This window comes from Rousettus aegyptiacus, unplaced genomic scaffold (genome assembly GCF_014176215.1).
Source record: "Rousettus aegyptiacus isolate mRouAeg1 unplaced genomic scaffold, mRouAeg1.p scaffold_m13_p_11, whole genome shotgun sequence".
Taxonomy (NCBI): domain Eukaryota; kingdom Metazoa; phylum Chordata; class Mammalia; order Chiroptera; family Pteropodidae; genus Rousettus; species Rousettus aegyptiacus.
In genome coordinates, this window is record NW_023416286.1 from 83,133,710 (window position 1) to 83,160,158 (window position 26,449).

Consider the following 26,449-nt stretch of genomic DNA (forward strand, 5'->3'; position numbering starts at 1 on the left):
TCCCCTCCAAGCAGATATTAAATGCAAACCTAAATATCGTGGGCAAAAGTTTCCCAAACTAGTTTTCATTTCTTGAAACCTCTTTAATGATGGGTTAATAACTAGATAATAAAGCTCATAGACCCCTGATTTCTTAGAAAGGATGTTGCTGATAATAGTGAATTCATCTGCAGCCTCTACCTCACCTTTCTGTGGCAATACATGATTTTCTAAACTTTACATTATTGCGGCATGCCCATTTTTGGCTTTTATGGCAATTTTTAAGTCTGTGTCTTACCTGATTTTATCTAAAGTATTTTATCTAAATAATGTATAAACATCTCTACTTTCTGTCTTGTAAATATAATATCATTCTGATCCTATCATTTTGCTTTTTCACAAACTTTCCAAAATAATAATGTCACCCTGAGACACACGCACACACAGCACAAAACACAGGAATACTAAAACAGGTGACTTGCATAAAAGGCTCCTTCAAACACTGTCATTCAAAATTAATCAAAAAAACTTCTATTGTGAAAATCAGAAAAGAATGTTTGGTTTTCAGTAAAAATTGTTAATCTATCTTCTTTCCTCATTAGTAACTGACCTAAATATTTACCATTAGTTCTTTTCTATCTTGACAAAATTCTATACTTATTTTGAATTTTTCACTGTTTAGATATTTTAATGTAGTGTTACCAGGACAAGGGTATAATTTGTCATTTTAATTTCATGACAAGTTTTCCTTTCAATAACAGAAATAGGTTCGTTTTTAAGGACTTCATCAGAATTACTATATTTACTGTAGGATAACACAGTCACAGTATTACTTATAAAATTTTTGAAAGCAGAAAGTAAAATTATCAGTGTTTCAAAATTAAAAGTATTTTGTTCTCATATCTTTTATTGGGGGGTAAAAACTGAAGGAATCATATTGGGCTCAAGGTTTAATTCATTTAAAATCATGTATATTCCTTTCACATAAGTTTTATCTTTATTACATAGCTTGCTGCTCTCTGAGAAACTGTTTTTAAAAATTTATTTTGTTAGGTTACTAAGACTACTTTGTAGTTCTAATGTCAATTTGCAAAAATATGATTTTTTCTAAGTAGTATGTCTAAATCACTTTTTACTTCAAGTAAAAATAGAAAATATTTCTGGAGAATTAGAATAAGATTGTAGTGTTAGATACTCTTAAATCGATGAAAGTAATTTATAAAACAATATCTATTAAATAATACTAAGTAATACTTCCCTACTTCAGACTAAATATAATATCTAGACTTAAAAAGTATGCTCACTTTTGCAAACTAAGAAGTTGGTATCAAGACTCATATTTATGATTATTCCTAGAAATTTATAAGCTTAAATTTGAAGAAATAGACTACTCAAATAACTTTGTCGAGCCTGACTTTCATACACAGTATGAAAGTCATTTTCTAGAACAATTTTCTAGAACAATTACCAAGATATCTTAAATTCTGTTAAAGATCCCTTCCTAATTCGCTCCTATTTATCTTTCTAGCCTATCATCTTCTACTTCTTTATTACATTCTCCACAACTAAAATGAACTACTTGAAATTTCTGTATGAGTTCTTCACAGGCAAGTCAGTTCATTCTCTCTCTTTCTCTCAATCTCTCTCTTCCCCTGCGTATATATATAGATATATATAAATATACATATATATGCACATACGCACGTATACACACATATACAATCATATATAAAAATTATTTATTTACCTGTAATTTTTTTTTAGTATTCTCATCATTATATATCCTAACTCAATAATCACATAAAATAATTTTTAGAAATATTTATTTTGTGATTGTACTTTAAATTACTTCTGCATTATATCCCATCATCCCTTTTTATATCTAACTCTGCTTTAGGCTTTGAGAAACTCGTGAACCCCTTTATTATTGATTTTACGCATATTATGTGGCCCAGTTTGTCCTCTTGATGATGGATCCTTGATTAAGTTATGGCCATTGACTTGGTTAATCTATGATATAATCATATTGAGCTTATTTTAGCTGTAAATTTAATTGCCTATACTCGTTTTTGTTTTGGTTGGAGCATTTCCACAATTAAACCTGTTACTCTATAGTTTGGACTATTAGGCCGAAAATTTCAATGTAAATATTTTATTGCTAGTATCTCAAAAGTCTTTGTTTGGAAAGTTATTAGAAATTTTAAATTAACAGCACATTGACCTATGGTTGAGTGCACATAAATAATTAGGGACAAAGTCAGAGAAACGCACAGCAACAGATTATGTTATTGGAAAATAAACCTATCATTATTACTCACTTGAATAATGACTCTAACCTTATTAGATTCTTTTAAAATTTAACGAATGGCTTCAACCAATTTTTCTTAAATATTGCATTATGGAGTAAAATAATAAGCTATAATAGTCACCTTTTTTTATCTTTAAGAGTCAAGGAGAGATTTCTTTTTAACCAACTACTACAAAATAACTAATAACGACTTATAGATAAGTGCTAACAGAGGAGAACGCACAGAGTGGTGGATAGAATGGTAGAACCTTACAGAGCCCGGAGGTTTAAGGAAGGATCCTGAAGGAAGCAGAGTCTGAACTGAGATTGTGAGCTGAGAACAGAAGTTTAGAAGATAATGAAATTTGAAAGGGAATATATACTTGAACCTTTTAAAATAAAAATTATAGAAATAACTCAATTTATGTTCTAAACATTTATTAAGCATAGGCACATGATATGCCAATCACTTTCAAGGGACTGAGAATCTAGAGGTTAAGAAGAAAGCAAAGCTTTCTTCATGGTTCCTAGACTTGTATGTCTTTTCCTTCACCAGGTTAGGGCAGTTTTCAGTTATTATTTCTTCAAATGGGTTCTCAATCCATTGTTCTCTCTCTTCTTCTGGTCAACCTATGGTGTGAATGTTGGTACACCTGATTTTGTCACAGAGGTCCCTTGAACTATCCTCATTTTTTAAATTCTTTTTTTACCTTTTCACTGTTCTGATCGTTTTCTACTACCTTGTTTTCCAAACCACTGACTCGATCCTCTGCTTCATCTAATCTGCTGTGTTGAGTGTATTCTTTATTTCAGTTAGTGTATTCTTCATTTTTGAATACCTCTTTTTTATGGTTTCTATATCCTTTTTTTGTGATTTATATCTCTTTGTTGAAGTTCTCACTGAGTTCAACTATTCTTCCCTTAAGTTCATTGAGCTTCGTTATAACCAGTATTTTAAAATCTTTATCTGGTAGATCGCTTGCCTCTAGTTCTTTTCCTGAAGTTTCTCCTTTTTTTTTTTTTTTTTTTTTGTTTTAATTAAGATTTTTTGTCTCCTCAACTTAGCTGCTCCTCTGTGTTTGTTTCTATGTGTTAGGTAGATCTGCCATGTCTCCCCATCTTGGCAGGGTGGCCTATGTAGCAGTTTTCTTGTAGGGCCCAGTGCAGTCTCCCTGGCCACATGAGCCGGGTGTTCTAGGAAGTTCTCTTTTGTGACTTGTATATCCCTTCCTGTTGTAGTTGGGACTTGATGGCTGTTGGTATGTCAGTGGGTGGGGTTCACCCTCAGCTGACTGGCTGTGAGGACTGGCCACAATGACAGCATACAAGCTGCTGTGTGGGGGCTTACTCTCAGGGATGGGATTCACCACAGCACTTTGGGTGTGCCAGTCAGGGAGCTAATCGGGTGGTGTTCTGTTATGGTCTAGAGACTACCACTGGGTGTGTTGGTTCTGAGGCCTCTTGGGAGGGGCTATGGTGAAGGCCAAGGTGTCAGCTGCTGGTTGTGTCAGGCCTGGAGTCACCTGAAAGGAGCTACAAGGTGATCCACAGGTGATGCCCGACTATGCTGGGGACAGAGGTGCATGGAAGGGATCACATGGCAAATCAAGGCCAGCTGCCACCAGTGCCAGGATTGTGGCCACTCAGCAAAAGGCACAGGGCCCATTAAAGTGAGCCACTGCCTACCTGGGTCCTTCAAACCTTTCAAAGTTCCTAGGAAGGTATGAAGCACAGCCCAAGGCCCATTGTGTATGAGAAACAGCCATTGAAAATGACTTGGATAATGTGCCAGTTGGATGGGGTGGGATCTCAGGGAATCACCAGGTGGGGTGAATAGTGTTCATCAGGTTAATGCAGATTCAGATTTAGCACCAGTGATGGGGCTGGTCAGGAAGAGGTACGGGGCATGACAAGGTCTATAGCTCCGTTACTAGGGCCTGTAGCACTTTGAGGGTTCTTAGGAAAGTCTACAGTGCAGGCTGAAGCCAGCTGCCTGCCATTAAATGTGGCCCATCTGTACCTACAGGCTGTATTGTGGGAGGTCTCGACACAGAAACGATGGTGCCTATGTGCCTGAAGACCTTTTCCCCTGAAGCCACACAATTCAGTCTCTCCCCACATGTACCTTGTGCTTTTTGAGCTGCTGTTCCTTTACTGGAGCTTAGAATGAATGTTTATAAGCAAGCATATCTGTGTGGGGGCCCTTTAAGAGGAAGCCTGGGTTTCCAGCAGCCCTCTGTCTCCCCGAGACAGAATCCCTGTTAATTTACGCAGCCAGATGTTGTGAGGCTTCCTCTTCCTGGCACTTGTAATCCAGGCTGGGGAGCCTGGTGTGAAGCTGCAGCCTCTCGATCCTCAGGGGGGACTTCTGCAACCCAGATAACCCTCCCGATTCTCAGCCACCAGACGTAAGTGTGGGACCAGCTTGTTTCACATGTCCACTCCTCCGACTTCAATGTGGCTTCTTCTTTATATCCTTAGTATAGGAGTTCCATTCAGCTAATCTTCAGATAGTTCTCCAGGGTGACTATTCTATAATTTAGTTCTAATTTTGATGTGGTCATTCGGGGGAGGAGAGCACAATTTACCCACTCAGCCATCTTGATAGGAGGCGGCTTGCATTACATTTCTGTTGAATGGTGTTAGACTAGAGTATCCTGGGAAAGCTCAGATTAGCTGAGAAACTGCATAGTTAATAAGGAACAGAAGTGGAATTTCAACCTAGATTCCTTATGCTAAAAATCTTTCCTTTCGGTTAATTGGGAAACATTTTTGGATTACTCTAGGGCCTCCCACAAAACCTGCTAGGAAGGGGAGCAGCAAGTTTTCACCCCCTAATGTCATTTCTTATATATAAAACATCTGTTCTCTTTTTATCAGACGGACAATCTCATACCTCTTATGGTATCTCTTCTAAAAATGTTCTTCTTCAAGGAAGTCACAGCTTATTTTGAAAAAATAAGCAAAAAATAAACAAATATATTCATTATCTATTCCTAATACTGAATTTTCCCTTATGTTTGAACCTTTTTTTCCTTAAAAAGTTTTACATTCTTGTCAATGTTTGTATTAAACACTGAAAAGTAGTCAAACAGTAAAGTAGAAGACTTAATTACCTTAATTTGGCATATTGAACAACTGAAAAATGGCATTTGGTAAATATTGACTAAGGAAAATATGGGCATATAATAAATGAGCAAAACACTATCTTATATTTATACCCTGATTTGATACATACAGAACTGCATACATCTCACATAATGTGATTTGAAGCACAGAATGGAGCTTTTCTAGCTGAAAGATGGTGTTAACTACTCTAATATTTATAGGGCAGTGAGTGACATGTTACCCTCTTTTTAATTAGGAAAAATATGACACAATATGGCTTTCACTGATAAAGTCACTTTTTAGCTTGCTGATACTAAGAAAATGGAAATAATTGCACCTTTTCAAAATGACAGTTAGATTTTTCTAAATAGGAATTGTGGAACATAGGATTTGGGATCCTGAATCATCAAGGAACAACTGAACATTTCCGGCACATTATGGATGTGAAATTTCTGGTGGGGACCAAAAGCTGTCAAGGACAGTGGCTGCTCTCATCAGTCACTTCCCTGAAGTTCCTGGTTTTGCAGTGACTTACAAGTGTGCAGGAAGCCCAGTGATAGGAAGTAAAAGAGAGAGAAAAAGTCTGCATTTCCTAAGTGATAGCCCAGGTCAGATGATATAAAACTCAATGTCCATGCAAGAAATGAGAGAGGAAGAGGGGGGAAAAAGAAGATTTTAATTAGAATAAGTGCACCATAGATTTTATCAAGCTTTGAGGAACATTCTGTCACAGAACTAAGTAGAGAAATTTGTCATCACCTTAATTTATGAAATTGTGTTTTCAATTCATAGTTGGAATTCCATTCATCAAAAGTTTATCCAAAGTAATGTGTAATCTAAAACCCAAGTCTTGCTTTTATGCCTTTATTTTATGATACATTATTTCAATGTTTAAGAGTATATTAAGAATAATAAAATAACATTATTTTTTATTGTTTTTACATTTTGTCACACAAAAATATCAGCCAAGATAGTTTATGAAGTGCTTTGAACTGACAGGCTTTACAATTTCCTTTTGGTAACTCAGAAATAGAAAAAAATTATAAAAAATTACTGATCTGATTATTTATATTTTAAATGAAGACCTAACATATTTTTAAAGCCACATCTTTTTCGAGATATACAGGAACTCACTTATTTTATATATGTGGTTTTATATTTTGTTTAAACTCCTGTTATGAGTTTAAGTTTCTTTAACCCCTTCAATCTAACAGTTCTCTGCACAGATTATTTTTATTTTTTACATGTCATTCGAATTCCCTTTCTTTTCAATCTACCGTCCTTTCCATTCACTTTCCTTTTATAAGTATTTATAATTCATTTTCTAGCATTAAAAACTGCATTTGGCTAACATTCTACTTTCGTTATATATTATTTATCATTTCATTATACATGTACATATATAGATATTTTTCTATATTATAATGATATACAAAGCTTCAAAGTTTATTTTCTATTATGAGAAATGCTTAAGAAAAATTAGTTATACTCACTTTAGGTAACATATTCAATTCTCTTCAAATTCATTTCAAATAAAATAATAGGGCTATGTCAGTAGAAATCCATATAGACATAACAAAATGTTATTTTTTTCCTTTGTAGTCATAGCTTTAAAATCAATTATATGTGGGCAAAGAGAGCCTGAGGATACCAACTGAGTCAACATGGTTTTATTGATACTGGCCTAATGTTACAACTGAAACATACGTTAGCTGTATGTCAATCACATCCTAACTGCAAAGCCTTTTATTATTTTTTTCTCTAGATTATTACTTTCTTCTCAATTTAAATGGATTGGAAAATTGAACTGCTATTTTGCATTTTCTGCCTCCAAGAGAAAAAAAAAAATTGAACTAATCTAAAATTAAGCGACCGGCAGCATATCAACTTTGTCAATCACTATTGACATTATATTCAGTTCCATCTGTATGCTAATATCGATTTACTTCTTCACATGTATTTTTCAAATGTGAAGTCAACTAAGAACATGAAGCATTAATATAATTCCAGTGAACAAATATGAGTAATTTTTAGCAATATGGTGTCAGTCATTATATTTTGGAAAAATTTAGATAAAAAGCAAAAATCACTAAAATCATTTCAGAATTTGCCCATACTCATATTGAGTTTTAGAGCTATTCTGGAGTCCAGAGTAGTACCTGCTACAAGCAATAACCAGGTGCTGACTAATAGGTTATTGAAACAACTATCTAAATCAAAAATATTTTCATTTTTAAATAAATGTCAGGATGTTCTATAAAAAAATGGTATTTGTCACTGTCGTTTGTATGCTATTTGAAAAAAAAATGGGATAAACATCCCAAAACTTTAATTTGTTATTTTTTATTCAGTAGCTAATTTTATTGTGAATGAAAAAACTTCAGTTGTGATTTTTACATGACATCTTCATTTTGATTATTTTGTTTCAATGAACTGGTGCATGGTGATAATGCTTTGACTCTTTTTTGTTAACTTAAGCTTAGAAGCTAAAGTTTTAAAACAAAATCCCCAGAGTCTAATTTTAATATTTCAATGTTTTTTCTTGCACTTTTTATTCTACTTAAACAATGTTTCATTTTTAAAATTCTGTGAAACTACTAAAAAGGAAATTACAGAAGAAAAAGAAAACTTAATAGAAAAGTTCCCCTAATTTCTATTATATTTTCACTATTAAAACTTCAGAAGTCTTTTTTTTTTTAAGGGGAGGCTACACAAAATAGAAAACTGGAGTATCAAGTTAACATTTTAAAGCTAGAGTAAATCACCTCAGTCAGCAATTCTAAAATAAAATAAAATAAAAATTTCATAATCTTAAATTGAACATAAACATTTTAAAAAGCTTTAATTTTGTTTTAAAAATTAAAACACATGGAGTTTAAAAAATATTTAAATTTTCGTTACTGCTTATATCATTTATTCTTCACATCCCTCATCAATTCGAAATCTGTTCTGATCCAAGTTGTCTGATTCAACTACCTTTTACTAAAATGTGGGTTTGAGAGGTTAAGAATGTGAAATAATGAATCATCGATATAATAAAAATGCAGATATGAACAAGGTAATTTTGTCCACATGAAAATATGTTCAAATTAACATGAAAATATTTAGAAATCTAAGATATTTCTTCATAATATTACTATCTCTGTTCCCCAAACATATCAAAGGTATAATTTTGTTAGAATTTTGTTTTAATTTGTTAAAAATGCTAAATGATAGTTTGAAGTTCTTCCAAATGAAGGGAGAGTAATTTACATAGCAAGTAGATTGTTGTCAATAGCTATTAAAAACAATCAACTATAGACTATATAATTTTATTTTGAAATTATTAATTATTTAGAAAGGTAAGATGAAGATGTAAAATTATTATAATGTGAAACACTGACCAGAAGCTGTCAAAAATACATCGTATAAAAAAGATCGGTGAACTTCTTATGTGTATTTTTCTTAATTATAGGTATATCTGAAGTTGCCTCAAGATTATACTATCACAAATGACAACTTAATACATTTTTAAAATAATAAAGTGCTTTTATATGATTATTTTTAAATATTATTTTCACAATTCGAAGCATAAATAAAATGTTCACCTATTTAAATATTGAGTACTGAGGAATATAAAGAATGTAGAAACACAAGGAATACTGCCTTTGAACTTCATAACACTATTGAATAAAATCCTGAAATTATAATTGTTAAAAACTTCATTTTTGACACATTTAAACCTTTCTTCTATGACTGGGGGAAAACTACTCAACTTTATGTATTTATTTACTTTTATTGTTTGCATTGTAAGATATCATGTATATAGAAGAGAATGTAATATATGAGAGTTTATAGTCTACCTCAAGAGTGAAAGATTCCAAAAAAAAAAAAAGCTTTAAATAAGAAAAAAAAAACAGTTAAATTACTAAAAGGCAGACATTTGTACATGTTTTATCCTGCTATGTGTGAAATATGTTTCATTCACATAAGCAAAATACGGGGTAACTTCTTAATGGAGATGGCATAAGAGATAAAAGTCATTTTTCTGTTATATTCAATTAACATCCTTGATTTTTTGCTTAAAATGGCAGATTATCAGATCGTGCATAAGTAAACTAATAATGCAAGAATGTAATCTGGGAAAATATGGAAAGCAGAGGATATTTATGTATGACTGATTTTTATGTTCCCCTACTATTGCCAGCATTGTGACTCATGGAAAGGAACAACGAAAATCAATATAATCATACATTAAAGATAGCAATAGTCCTATTACATTAATGAAAAAGCAGGGGCCAAAACCAAAATAATTTGCTCAAATTTATATTTTAAGTACTAAAAAACAGAACTAAAATCTTATGGTGGTATATGCTAAAATATATTTTTTTCCTCTACTGCATGCACTCATATGTTATTTATCTTAAAAGAAAATAACATGGAACACAGATATATTTATGGCCCTCCGAGAGCTTACTGTGTCATCAATAAAAATAAAACACTAATGAAAATGAGTGAAGATTCATTAACATAAGGGCATAGTTGCATACTGCCATTTTCTACTGCAAAAATGAAAATCATTAGTAGTAGCAATCATCCTCATCCTCATAACTGGAAAACCTCACTTTAATGAAAAGAGGTATCACATGTAATCATCCAATTGAAATACACATGTAAGGGATTACAGACTCAAGTATAATGAAGAAGTAGTTGTGTGTTCAAGTAATAGAGGCAAGAAAATAAGAAGAGAAGGAAAATCAATCATGGTTTGAGAGTATCAAAAAAGTTAGCACTATATATGTTTGTTATAAATGATTTTTTCAATTATGAGATTAACAGACTTAAAATTTAAAGTACACTTTTCCTTTGAATAGGAGAAAGGATCAGGAAGATATCATAATGTTCTAATTCCAAATTGCTGAGTTTTCTGCTAATATAATTTTGCAATGCATACAACATGAAATAGTAAAAATATTGAAATCTATAAGACTATATAACAAATAACACCAAAATTCAGTAACTTGAGAGTACAATAATTTGCTTTTGTTCACTCATCCAATGGTCCATTTAGGCTAGGCTGGATTTAGATGGAAATACACATTAGGTCCATACTGTGCCACCAATCTCTCATTCTCTTTTAACCACTGTATATTCTGTTGATAATAATGGCAGACACGTAGAAGGTTAAGAAGTCATGTGATGCCTCTTAAGGTCTAAGCTTAGAACAGACAGGACACTGTTACTGCTAATAGAATTCTATTGGCCAAATAAGTCACATGACCAAGCCAAATATCAGTGGGTTGGGGAAATATACTTATCTCTAGTGGAATAAACTGCAATGTGATATGGCATAGGTTATAAATACAGAAAGGAGTGAAGAATTAGGAACAATACTGTAATCTGTCATAAAGATGATAAACTGTCGATAGTTTCTGGTAAGAGGTTTAATTGTAGTAATTGTATTGTATAATCCATATATGTTTCTGTCTTATCTCTAGGAGATAATTTTAAAATGTAAAGAGTAGAAAAATTATCTAGAAGAAAACACTGAAATTTAAAATAGAGGTGGATACAATTCAAGAATAACTTACATTTTAAAACTAATTTTAGTCTACAGTTTTAGGCAAGTTAAATACCATGATAATGAAAAACAAATAAAGATTAAAATGTTACGTTTAAATCATCTAAAATACTAAAAACCCTAAATCTCAATGCTTCTCCCAGAATAATCATCCTTTGCTTCTACTATGTCTTATTGTTCAGCATTTATCACATGGTCTTGACCTAAATGCAAGGGATACAGTAGAGAAGTAAATGCATATTTGCATAATTATCTAATCACAGAGATGCTCTAGGAAATAGTCTTTTAAATATTGATCTTTAAATTTTTATTGACTACATGAACAAGAAAATAAAATTCATGATCAAAACTGACTAAAGCTTAATGAAAAATTAATGTTCAAGTTGGAAATACTGAGAAAACCACATGTTTTCTTAATCATCATTAGAAGAAAAAAGTCACAGCATTTGCTTGAATTTATTACCAGACTACACTTTGGCTCAATAATTATGAGTTGCGAATATTAAAAAAGAAAATCAACTTTGGTAGCAAATTGAATATACTACAAGAATACCTTCCGAATTAATCAATTTTGAATAAATAATAAATCTACAAACAGTACTCTTAATATTAGATCTGATAAATTAAGGGAATATTAAAAGCAGTAAATTAGACTTTTTATAAATGTCAAAGTTTCTTATCACTGAGGACACTATAGAAAATGCTTCTAGAAAGTACCATGAAATATATTTAGACATACATGTGACTAATTATAACTAATAAATTGTAGTTAGCCAAATAATGAAAGATTAATTTACTATTTGAAAATAAATTGATACAATTTCCATATTAATAAATTAAAATAAAATATTTTGGCAAAATTCTATATTCAGTCATGAAATCATTCAGCAAGCTAGAAATAGAGAATTTTTAAATCCTATAAAGTTTGCCTATGAAAAAAAAATTCATATCATACTTAATTACTAACATGTTGAAAGACTAAATGTTTTCTCTCCAAGAATGGAAAAAGGGAAATTATGCCTACTCTCATCATTTCTATACAACATAATGTTAGAGTTCCTAGCCAGTGAATTAAAACAGTACTCAATTGAAAAGGAAGATGCAACACTATTCTTATTCAGTGGTGATATAATTGTGATTATGGAGAAAATTCTGAAGAACCCTATAGAAATACTACTAGAATTATGAAATAAATTTAATAAGGCCATGTGATAAAAGGCCACTATAAAAAAATCATACTAGTTCCATATAATAATACAAATATTTGGAACATAAAATTGTTCAAATGACATTAATATAGTATTAAAATATAATTAGGGATAATGTTAACAAAGACATACAAGACCTCTACACCAAAAAGTGCAACACACTGCTGGGAGATGTTAATGAAGACCTGATTTATTATAGGTGTATACCATATTTATAGACTATCAACAAAAGGATCTACAGATTCAGAGAAATACCAAAGAAAAAGCAAGCAGGGCTTTTCTGAGGAAAATGACAAGTTGTTTCTATGATTTCTCTCAAAAGGGAAAAGATTTTGAAAGCTAACACAAAATTTAGAGGTTAATAAATTTGGAGAATTTACATCATCTTACTGTGATACTTACACGCTATAGCAATCAAACAATCTGGTATTTTTGTATAAAACGACAGTTAGAACAAGAGTGTACACAGATCCTGACAGTAAAGACACATGCCCAATTGACTTCCTACAGATATCCCAAAGAATTTCAACAGTGTTTTTAACAAATTGTGCCGGGGGGTGGGGGAGAGTACTCTAATGGAAAATAGGGATTCTCAAACTTTATATTACACCACAGGCAAACTTAATTTGAAATGAATTCTAGAGCTAAATGTATATCTAAAACTATAAAATATTGAATAAAAAAATCAAAGGACATTTTCACAATCTTGGTCAAAGATATCCTCTACATAAAACTATAAGAAGTAACCATCAAAGAAAAAAAAATGGTAAGTATAACTTCAAATTTTGAAGCTTCCATCCTTAAAATTTAATATTAAAAAATTTAAAGGAAGGCATCAATTTAGAAAAACTATTCATAATACTAATATTTGACATTGGACATATATGCAGAATTGATAAAACAGTAAAGAACCCTTACTAGTCAATAGTAAATGTCATATCACTGCCTGTCCCAACCCCCTCCCCTACCCCCCACATACAGTAATTAAGGTTACTAAATTAACCAAGGAGAGACTATCTTACTGGGTCTAACCTAAGCAGATGAGTCTATAAGTGGAACTGGTCCCTCTTAAAATTAAAAAAGATGCAATGTGAGAGAAAATCTATTGCTGGATTGGTAGATAAAAGTGAGCAACATAACAAAGATTTGAGAAGAAAGTCTAGGAGTTGAAAGTAACCCCTGGCCAACAGTCAGCAAGAAAACAGGGATCTTAGTTTTAAAACTACAAGGAACTGAGTAATCTTCCAACGATCTGCATGAGTTTGAAGAAGAACCCCAGAATCAAGTTCCAGATGAGAATGTCACTAGCTGACACATTCATTTCAGCTTTATGAGATGCTGACCAGACAATGCAGTTGAGCCCCACCAGGACTTCAGAACTACACGACAACTATGAGATAATAAATTTGACTGTTTAAGCCACTAAGTCTATGGTAATGTGTTACACAGCAATTAGAAAGCTAATACCTGTATATAATTAGCTCTTGCATAAAGCATGATTAGAGTGCATAATGAGTATTTGTGTTTCTTTTGAGTGCTCTATATCATTTTTCTTCAACCTCTTAGATGACTGGATCACATTTGTACACTGACCAAAGAGCAGCTCAACTACAAACATGAATATGCTAAACCATTGTGTATGACCAGTATATTTTTATGCAAAGGATTTGAAGTTGTGACTTTTAGTATACTGGAGTTATTAGTAACATATAATTTAAAAAAATATAGAGAAAATATACTTATAGGTTCATTATTATAATTGACGGTTGCCATACTATAAAGAAAAGTAGAAAGCACATTTGACAATGTTCAATAAAACCTGAAATTTAAGAAGTCAATCTAGTGAGAGATAAATAAAATAAAAAATATGTAGAGAAACAGAGAAATTTTGATCAACTGGACCCAGATTAAGGAACAGAGAGGATTTTCATAGCCTTGGTGATTTCCTGGCTCCCCTTCTACAAAGTTTTGTTATATAGGGGGCCTTTTTTAAAAAATTATTTTCCAATTATAAGCATATTGTATCCTTTAAATAATTCCTCATTTTTAAAAGACCCTGAATAGAACTCTGTTCTATGCAACTCAATTAAAGACATTAAAGTATAGCAGAAATAGAGCCACGGAAAATAACCTATCAGAGAAAACACAGAATTGCATATTATGTTGTTTTTTTCTAGAAGGTGGTGAATTCCTTCCACTTTGAGATGGTAGTGACAAAATTACTAGTGTGGTAAAATAAGAATTGTGGAATTCCTCCAAAACAACTCCAAATGTGAAGAAATTTAGTAAACATATGGAAAGATAGTAGATCTTTCCTGATAAACTTAAGTATATCAAGAGAGGAGTAAACTTGATCCCAAACTATACTACTGGAAATTTAAAAGAACTACAGAAGCATAATCTGACTTTGTTGTAGAAAGGACATTTTGCCTATGGCAGTCAGTCTGTGATTAGAGAAACTAAAAACCAAAATTAGCATACTGTAGTATACAACTAATTACTACTACATTTTCTTCCTCATCATCAAAATTATACTCTGGTTGACAGTTTGAGATCGGGACAATTCACAGAAACGTCTCAGGGTAGCAACAGTCCCTAAACTCCTTAAAAACTCCCCTTGTCACTGTTCGTCTCACATGATAGCCATTCTATTTTCTTCTGCTTCCTATTTATTTATAACTAAATAAATATCTGAGCTATCCCCCAATTGGGAATTGAATGTGAAAATTATGATACATCAATTACTTTTGGCAGAGAACGCTTCAACATAATAGTCCCCCCAAATGGTCCTGAGACTTCCATGACTCAGAAAAGGATGAGAACCCTGCGGCTGGTGAGGTCTGAGTGGCTGCTTCACAACAGACAGCTTTTGGCTTGGCTCTACAAGCTTGCATGTTCTGAGGCCTCCGAGAAAACAAGAGGTGTTTTAAGAGTTCTCGTTATACTCTGGATATAATGTTGGAGCTGGATTAGGAAGGAGCTTCCATTTGGAAAAGCCCAAAACAATTTATATAACATAAATGCTATGGCTATATAATAACTTGGTAATGTCTCGCAAGAATATTTAGAACAGTTTTAGTGTATGTTATATATATACATGTCCATACCTACATACATACACGCATGAAGTGAATATACAGAAAATAAGTACAAAACCTCTCTGTACACAGACTTTTTTTGTCTCAGCAACCATACTCTATAAAATGTTGCTTTATGAAGAGTCAATGTGCAAAATAAAGCTAAATAAACCGGCTAGGAGCAGATTAAACTGAACTAAATACACGGGCAGAATTAGCAATGACATAATCACATAGCCTGAAATATTGGATAAAACATAAGCATTAATTTCGAACGATTTTCCAACTTTAAGTTTTATGAGAAATTGTCAAGTTGTGATTGCTGTAATAATCATTGGAGCTTACAATATTGTCTTCTTTCATTAGCTCTACTAATTGATTCTATGTTACTGGCTGGCACTAAAATAATTTAGAATGTGGCCTCTTTGGACCTGTTATTCTTAGAGCACCTGCAGAAAAGACTATGTTCATCAATACCCACATTCCTTCCTGGGATGCAGATGGACCACATTCTGTAGGCTCCCTCATTGAGAGTCTTGGCTCACTGAGCTCTGGCCAACAGAATGTATGCTGAAGTGATAGGTGCACCTTCCAGGTCTGCGCCATACAAACCATAGTATTCATACCCTCTTTTCTAGGCAGAAAAAAAGAGAGAGAGAGAGAGAGAGAGAGAAATCCCAGGTTCTAGAGAACATTGGATGCACAAGACTGAGGGAGGAATGCTCCCAGAATTAATGATTGGAAAGTTGCCTGCAGAATACTTCTTGAATTGTTATGACAGGAGTATATTTCTATTGTGCTAATCATTGTTATTTTGGTGTTTTGCATGTTATGAGTACTCTGTCCTACTACAAGACTGTATTATTAAGTAGAGGTATTGGCATTGAATATACATTAAATATATTTCCTTGGATTAGTGATAAAGTGATCGGCATCAAGGCAACAGAGACCAAAGCTGGGAAGAATACAGAGCTGTGATTTTCTATGAAAAACTATCTGCTAACCTGCTGCCTGCAATTACTTGAAGGGAGGTTCATGTACAACCGTGTCTGATGTGTTAGGTTAAGTGGCAAGAAAGAGTCAGGCCGACAGTATGTTGGCTCCTAGTAGCTGCTTACAGCAGGATGTCCTATGAAGGGGATGAGCAAAGGAAAATTAAGTGGCTTTCAAGCAGAAATTCTAGGAATAGAGAAAGTCCAGAAACATAGGCCTGTGAGGGGTTAAATCAGCTTCTAACATTCAAATGAAGTGTGATTGAAAAAGCCCCAAAAGAACTCATCTTTGAAACAAAATTCAAATTAAGGGTATGTCTACCCTGCCTAATCCCGACGCCATGGAGGTGGTCACAGTTACATTTGGAGAGAGGAGTGGGGTGCGCAAACATTAAATATATCAGGATGATCAATTATCCTTCGAAATATATTTATCATGATTACTGGAACATGAAAACGACTAAGCGCAAATACAGAAAGAGCCCATAAAACCACTATCTTTAAATTTAAACAAAAAAAAGCCTTTGCATATTGAAGACTTAAAAGTATCTTTGTGTCATCACTTGTATACTAACAAGAAGCACATTTTATGCTTATAATTTTGAGAAACATATTTTATGAAGAAAAATGGAAATGTTCTGACTGATGAGAGAAAACTGCATTTGGCATATCAACAGTAATAACAGAAAGATATAATCTTCCTTTATGCACACGCCTTGCAACATATATAAGAGCACATGCTTGCATGTGAACACACAAATGCACACACGCGATATGCATTGTTGCACTGTCAGGGGATATATATCATATACACATGTGCACATAAATGTATGTACATATATTATAATACATGTGTACAAATACATTTATATGTATGAAGAAACTATATGTGTCTATATATAGTATGTAAATAATATTATAAAAAGGATATGCCTGTTGGTGTGATCTGAAATTAGCGTTTCCCCTCCAAAACTCATAGGTTGTAACCCTCACACCGAATGTGATGATATCGGAAGGTGGAGTCTTTGGGAGGTGAGCAGGTCATGAGGGTGGAACCCTCCCAGATAGGATTATAAAAGTGATCTCACAGAATTCCTTAGTTCCTTCAACTGCGTGAGGACATGCTGAAAAAGATGTCTGCTGTGACCCAGGAAAACCGCCTCACTCAACCATGTGGGGATACTGATGCTGGACTTCCCAGCCTCCAGAACTGTAAGAAATAAATGTCTCCTGTCTATAGCTACCTAGTCCATGGTATTTTATTAGAGCAGCTCAAACAGACTAAGACACCTGTACTGAAGAAGCACAAGCTATTCTAATACACACACACACACACACACAAATTTCTGCATGCCCTATGAAACTATTGGCTCTAGTTATCCTCATACCACCATGGCCTCCCTTCTAAATGTTAATCACACACAATAATAGCTGGCAGCTTTAAAAACAGTGAGGAGGTAGGAGAAGTTAGGTTCTAAGTATCCGATACCACGGAATAGGTATAATGATAGTGACAGAAGACGAGTTCACCTTGGCGTGTTGGTTCTGAGGCTGGCATAATTTTGTAAATTCTGCTCTCATAAAGCCCATTACATATAAATTTAAAAATTAATCAAAGCAGGGGGCTCTCAGAGCTCATTTCACTATGTTCTACCAAAATGACAGGAGATAAAAGTCTGCGGGCCCTGGAAACTGTACTGAAGCTGAAGAATTCCATCTCCACTGCAATTCACAGACTGAGAAATAAAATCTCAGAGCACCAAACAAGGCAGCTTCCTCGCTGCTTGCAAGTAATTAAACACTGGACTTGGTTAAATCTCTCTTCACTTGGAGATAGGGAAATGAAAAAAGAAGAAACATGTTATGAAACAAGTCTGCATCACAGGAGGCTATCCAGAGAAAACTCACGACATTAAAAATTTGCTCTACTAAACAGAATAAAATTTCAGGGAGTGTTTATATGATTACTACTAATAATGTTAGACTGTGAAGACTGTCCCTGCTAGGATCAGGGTGTTACATGTATTAAACATGCCGCAATTGACTGAAATGAAAATAAAGTTACATGACTTTGGAAAAAATTATCTCTATATATCCAAATTAATGTAATGCAATTACTATTTAAAGCAATTAATGACAAATGCCACATTGTAAAAATTATAATCACTGCAAAATAGGACAAATTTCTCCCAGAAGTAAAGGACATGTAAATAGTAGTTTAAAAATTAAAGAAAATATTGAAATAGATGACAGTTGCAAGATATAATATGTGGATAACATTTCCATTTAAAAATAAATCAATAACAAATATTACATAAACTACTGGGAAAATAATACAGAACTGTGATACTGAGAATTGTTGTGGCATCCAGCATTTAGAATGCATTTGAATTTTCAGGGCAACTTTTAAAATGAGATATAGTTTTCTTGAGATCTGAATATGGGTTCTAGATGGAGTATATTCTAATTCACAGTTTTTACATGTAATGCATCTTAACTACATTAATTCAATTAAATGATGTTTGCATACTATTCTAAGAGAAGAAAATGTTCCTAGAATTCATACTTCTACTCCTCTCCCAGAAGGCCCCTGTGGCTGAAGCAGCTACCTTTCATGAAAGGAAAATGCTGTCTTAAGATCAAATACTCTGGGTATATATTTATCTTGCTTAATAGATAAATAGGACTGATAAGGTTCAAAGATTACGAATACATGAATTCTACTAAGAGCTTAACATTGAATCTTTCTTATAATAGATGACAGTGCATGAATAATATAACATAAAATCTTCAAATTATTTTTTCAAATTATATTTTGGTGGAATCACTAGAGGACTACTGAGATTCTACAGGGCTGTGTGACAGTCAAACTGAGGTCTGAGCAAATACAACAGAACTGGTTTTCAACCCTTCAACTAACCTTCATATAGTCACTATATATTATATACTACTATACACTATAGCTAATATCCTTGAACTTCTCTGTTAATTATAGTAAGAAAGAAATGCTTTTTAATAATTGCATTTCACTTACTTTCTATAGAGCAGGAGATTTTAGGCTTTGTACATTTATTTGCTCATTAATTTCTTTGGCTTTGTATATTTATTTGGACACGCGTGGAAATAAGTCTCTTGGAAATAATTTTGAGCATCTCCTTTAAAAGTACTGTCAGAACAAATATATCAGGTCACACAGCAGGTGGTTTATCTCTGTGAAAGCCTGAGCATTACAATAGAGAAGGCTGTAGACTAGTAATTAGGTATTGATTGATTTATCCAACACATTCTACACAATTTTAAACAAATGCAGCACTGTTTCTGATTCTTTTCCTCCAAACCTTGAAAATGATCAGTGCATTCATCACAAAGATTACAAAATATAAAGTACACTTTTCACAACTGATTCGCTGATCTCCCTTGAACTCAATCAATTAACTTCACAAAATGATTCCATTCTTAGAAATGTTGCAAGATCAACAGAAGCCCATTTATACCTCCAGTAAGTACTTCTACTTTATCATCATCAGAAATATGTATATTTTTCAACATTACCAAAGACTTATATATATGAACTTTTATTTTAAAAACATAGGGCATCATGATATCCTGCAGAAGTAAACAGAGAAGTGCGGGGAGCCATAAAACAAATGACCAAGAGTCACACCATTAATCAGGGCACCAAGGTGAGAATATAAATGAGAAAATAAAATTTTGGAGAACAAATAAGTGCATATCTAAACAGATAAAAATGTTTTTTTTTTAAAAAGTAACATACTATAATAGAACAAAAACAAATATACGACAGTTAAAAACATTAAACCCAAGATTTAAATAGATTTGCAAGATCATAATACCATTTAGGGATACAAAATTTAAATTCTTATTTTGCTCAAGAATGATTACAGTCTTGTAGGATCAGGACTAAAGACTTAGGAAAATATAAAGAATATGATTTTTCCCCAAATAATTAGTTTTCAGATGGTAGAGAAATAGGAACAGTTGAAAGAATTAAAGACTAGAACACAAATAATTTATGAAAGTACTATAGTACTTTCTATTTTAATATGATAAAAAGCCACATAAATTTATTTTTTTGCTTTACTGATAAAAGCTTCACATATTATAAAAATAACCCAGAGAATTTAATTTAGATGTGGATATAAAAGAAACAATAAAAGTAGATCTAATACATTTTAAAAATGAAATAAAACTATAGCAAAACTTACATGTTGTTTTATTTCTATGTTTAATATCAAGGATTATACAGAATACTGTAGCTGAACAAAAGAAGTTACTTGCCTTGCCCAAGTCACCTAAGGAGTGTGACGAAGTTCAAAATTGAACCCAGGCACATGTACTTTAGATCCAAACTCTACCATTATGCTTGATGAAATCTCTATTGCAAAGGAGGAAATAATCTAATAAGTAAAAAAGTGCTTAGAATTTTGCCCATATTTGGAACCACATTTTCCTCTGTGGTTCCAAAGAGGAGAGCCAAAACAATGAAAACATGTATTTTGCATATGTATATGCACTTGTTTTTTCACCAAAAAATTGTAATTTATGACAAAAACAATCTTGGTTTCCAGTGGAGATGGTGTGTGTGTCTCTAGAGATATGGCATGTGAGGAGTGCACTTTGCCTGTTTAGTGCTTACAAAAGCTTATCAACCAGATATGTTTTTCAATGATCTTATTTCCTTATCTATATGTTTTATATATCAGTTTTATATCATTCTTCCAATTAAAACATATATATTTTATTTTAGAGCAAAAGACAGAAATAAGCTGTAAAAATGTACCTAATGTGGTACAGACTTAGAAAATTACTTCTGTTCACTGGCTTCCTCCAAGGTATGACAATACGCTACTGTTTACTTGTGTTTTCAGAACTTGTATAACCCAATGGAAGTAAGATATAAATATGTAGAAGACTGCCAAGGCAGTCATACATTTTAATGTAAGGGAAGCATACTGGGAAAATATATTTTTTAAAAGTTCTAGGTGTAACCAGCATATTTGGGGCTATATAGAAATATATAGTGGAAAAATGAACGGCTTCATGCTTCTCTTTTCAATACCCCCTTTGCCATGGTTGAAAGAATGAACAAGCAGCTGCCTCTACATGCTGTTACAATGACTACTCATTGCTTGGTTTTTACACTGAAAAGATATGATTCTTTCACACCACATGACTGCACAAAACAAACTAGATTAAAAAAATTGCATGCACACAGACATACACACATACAGTACTATTAAGAAAAAAATTGAGAAAATGTGAGTGCTATTTCACCCTGGCCAGCTATAATCTGTATGAGGGTGAGTTGAGAAGAAATAGAAAAAAAGAAAAATAGGTGTCTGTCATAGATATCTATTTAAAGGAAGAACACACATATGATAAAACATTCTACACACTGATTTATGTAGCCTACCATGCTACATAAATGGAGAAAGACTGGGATAGGAAAAATGGTCATTTGTAAAGGAAGATTTTAAAATTGTATGACCAAAGAAATGTTTTGACAGATAAAATCTATAAATACAAATAGTTGACAATGCGACAGTGACTCAATTACTTATTAAGGTACTCATTCAACCAACGCATGCATCAAATACCTACTATGACTCACACACTTTCTAGGTGCTTCATGTGCATCAGTAAACAAAACAAATTAAAAATGCATATTGTGTAGAGTGCATGCCCAAGTAGGGATAATAATTAGTATAAAATCTGTTTTACTTTGTAAGTATAAAGCAGATCTTATCAAAGATTTTGAAATTGTTAACAGAAATATATGCAACAGTGCCTTTTGAATTCTGGGGTCTAATATTATAGAGCATTGCAAGTATGGAAATGATTTATTTATTTACTTAATTTCTACATATATTTGTTCATTTAAATTTGTTGGCATAGTACTGTTGAAAATGATTTTTATGTGTCATCTACTAATCTTTTTATCAGTAACACATAAAAGAAAAAAACACGTAAGAGTATTTATAACAAAAGAATAAGGCATAATGGTACCACAGTGAGAAAGCTATACAGCCATATTAATATTCTTATTTATATTACTATCATACAGAGCAAATATTTGTGACTTTTTATAAAATGACATACTTTGAATGGATGATTTGGTCCTTTTTAAAATAAATTGCAAAGTCCTAAATTTCTTCACTATTGAGCCCCTGATTACTTATTAGCATCATTTCACCTTTTAATCTTTTCACCTTTGCTGGCTCTGCCATTATTTATATTCTTTGAGTTCCTTGAGCAAACATCTCTCCCTTTGCACCTGAAGTGTAAACGCCTGGAACATTCTGCACCTGCTTTTTGCCCATTTAATTTCTAATCTTCTCTTAAAAGTCTAGGTCATACATTCTGAGGCCAAAATCGCCAGGAATGTATGTTAGAACTCAAGTTCCTGGATCTCACCATCCAGAGTGTCTGATTTAATAAGCTTGGGGTGGAGCTTGTGCTTCCCAGGGAACTGCACTTTGAAAATCACTCCTTCAGGCTTTGACTTAAATGTGATTTCCTCACAGAGGTTTTTCCCCAGCGATTCTGTTATATAATTCATATGTTTTCTGTTTCCTCTTCCCTATCATATTAATCAGTTCTTTTTTATTCTTATTCAAAATATGTCAGCTCTGTTTGCAATCTGAGAAAGCAATGATTCTATCACTTTGTTCTGTAAATTCCTATCAATTATCATCAACATAAGAATATACTGGGTACTCAATAATTAAATGGAGTTAACATATGTTGGATAGTTGGAAATTCAAAGTAGAATGTAAACTGGTATTTCGAAATTATTAATTCCTTTATATAATCAATGTATGATTTAAAAATTCCCGACCGAAAAGGTAAATAGTAAATGTAAACAGCCACTTAATTGTTTTGTGGATTATGCTCCCTGTTTAAATAACATCTGCCAAAGATCTTCTTTCTGAGGTAAAGCACACGTATGTATAGATAAACATGTTTGTTAAATTAAAATTTAGTACTGTAGTTAAATTGAATGGTTAAAATAAGTAAAAAGCACATAAATTGAAGTAGTATTTAAGGATATCTGCATTTTTCCAAAGCATTAAGGTCTATAATTATTAAAAGTTTAGCTTTTATATGCATGTAATTTTGCCTATAAGCCTTGTTTTGATTTTCTTACTATAATATTTATTTTAAATTTCAAATGATATCCACATTAGTGGTATAACAGAAAAAGAAAAGGCATGAGGTTATATAATTAATTAAAATGAGGGGGGCATAGATTAAAAGAGCTTAAATACTATATGTGTTTCTTTTACTCCAATTTATCCAACACAATACTGTGAGATTAATCTCCAAAAGTTCTCTGAATGAGTTGTTTACTCAATGAAAATTCTCTGACCAAAATAAACTGAACACTTAAACTGGAATTTATAGAGCATAATAATTTACCTCCAACCTATTTTTAAAACATTTTCTCTTGTATATTCCCATTTATGCATTCTAGAAACCAGTAAAAATCTGTGATGCTTTGCCATTTCCTAGAAATGTCACTTCTCATTTGCATTTTATGTCTTTACTTAGGATCCAACTCTCTACCTAGATTATTCTCCATATGCTACTGCATCTGGTAATGACCTCTCATCAAGGCCCCAAATAAATGTCACTTTAGTTCCTTGATCATATCTCCCGATCCCCCAAAGTAGCAATATTTCTAGGGCTTTAGAAATCTTCTAACTAGTCTTTTAATTACCTATATTTATGTCTAGTGACTCCTTTAGATTAAAACTTCTATGAAGGTGTCTTAAAAATTTTCTTCTTATCTCTGATGTTACTTTTGAAAGCATATGATCTTAATCGATTTTATAGAAGCGGTAAGATGTTTGATAAAAACCCATAGAAATAGTAAGTTCTAGATAAGGCTATCTAGAATGCAGGAAGCCCTGGAGAATCTACTCAGCTAATATTTTCTTATACAAGTGTTTTGGTCAAGGTCATGTATTATAAGTATACGTAAAAGGAAATAAGCCTGGACATTTGAATATAAAAGTTATGAGAAAAACAAAGTTCAGTTAAATCATGTTCTAGGGAAACAATATACTTCTATCATATTTTTATTTAAAGAGGATTATTTAAAATTAACATCAAGTACATAAATGTATTGTGTTACTTCTGATTTTTAAAATTTAAATTCACAAATGAGATTTTATTCTCTTAGGATGTTAAATTACTGAGAGAAAATGAATTTAGCCTTTTGTGATAAACATAAAATACGCTGAATCTTACATCTGACATGTTTACCTTTATAAATAAGTGTGCCTTGGCGCAACATCATTCGTGGAATGACTAATTTTATGAAGAGTGATTTATGTGCCAAAGCTTATAAGATACCATCAGTAAGGATGTAAACATTTTGATAATATTCCATGGGAGAACTATAGATGTAAAAATATTCTATGATATTAATCATATTTATTATATGACATAATGCTATTTAGACAACTAGCATGAAGATTTGGGGAATTTTGTTCTGTTTCTAATTTTAATCTTTTCATGGTAGTTTAAATAACATAGAGTTCGTCAAATTTCGTGGTTTGTTTGCAACAATATTTATATCGCTTTCAACCATGGAGTTGAAGTGCTATTATTTTATTACTTTTAAAAAATGTATATTTAACAGATGATCTCAGAGCATCAACTTTAAATATGCTTATAGACGAATATAAAAAAAATTGGAAAAGGATTATTTTTCATGACTATTTGGTGGTCAAAATGTATTTTTATAAAGTAAATTTGTTATTTATCTTCCCAAAGATAAATGACATTTTAATTATTGACAATAAAAATTTTTTTCAATGAAATATTTCTTTTTCAAACATACACTCACTTTCTTTTAAACACTTAATTAGTTTACATGACTAAAACAAAATCTTCCTATGTGTCTATCTTGGAAAGGTTGCATTTATCTCTCAGGTTAGATAAGAATTATTCTGTATGAAAAAGTTAAGGATTTGGAAAAAGTTAAGGATCTTTTTTTCTTTCTGTAATTCTCACTACAGAAGAAATTTTTGATTCAAAGATGACATTTTCTGGAAATCTCAGAGGAGTATTAAGTTGCTGTGGACTAAACTGAATTATTAGTGATCATTTTAGCTGTCAATGACCTATAGATGACATTTGTATCTAATTAATTAGATGTTTTCTTTTGAAAGAAATAGTGCATTGTGCATAATGAGAAAAGACACCAGGGTTGGAGTCTTTGGCTCATTAACGTAATGAAGCTAGCCTATGGCATTTATATTACTCAATAGTGATTATTTTATTTGCAATTAACAATGCTGTATTTGAAATGCTAATTCTTGAGAAAGAACATAGAAATTAAGCACAGCATAATATTTCAAAGGAAATTTCAAATTCGGTTGTTTGGCATATGCCTTTGTCCATTATTTCTGTGGCTGTGGCAAGAAAAACTTGGGATATTGTTTTTGATTCACTCACCAGCCATTTATTCATAATATTGTGTCCCTGTGAAATAGGTAAATATGTGCCACCTCCTCAATAATGATGTTGGTCCAGGGTGTGTAGGCATGTGACATGTTCCAGGCACATTTGTGTCCTTTCCTAGGAATTTTCAAATTGTTTTGAGGATGAAGTAGCTCTTTTTCCTCTTTGATCATAGAACTAAATGAATATAAGCCTGCAGAAACAGCCAGCCACGAATCCAGCTGACCTGTTATCATGAAACCATCAAAGAAAAATGGAGATGAGAGGATAAAGTTCCTGATTTATTAAAAACCTTGAGCTAGTTCTCTCAAAGTCTGACATCATGTTTTTTTTTCATTAAGAAATATAATTTCCTTCTGTTGTTTTGACTTCTTAGCGCATTTCCATTAACTGAAATTGAAATAGGCCTAATTATATAAGATACATTTGATTATCATACAAATTCTGAACTAATGCAGGAGTAAAGATGAAGAGAAAGTAGTATTGTATTGTAAATCAATCTTAAATAGTTTCATTGTATATAAAGTTTATTATTACTCTTATTACATAGATTATTTGATATCTGTGAAACTTTGTGACACATGAAACTATGTGTTAGAAACAGAATCAAAACTCAATTCCATTTGACTCCAAAATCCATAGGGTATCTATAATACTATGAAGAGCTGTAAAGCAAAATTAAGAAAAAAAATCCTGGACCTATGAGGATAGGTCCAGGATTTTTCAATCTTACCTCAGTTGCAAAA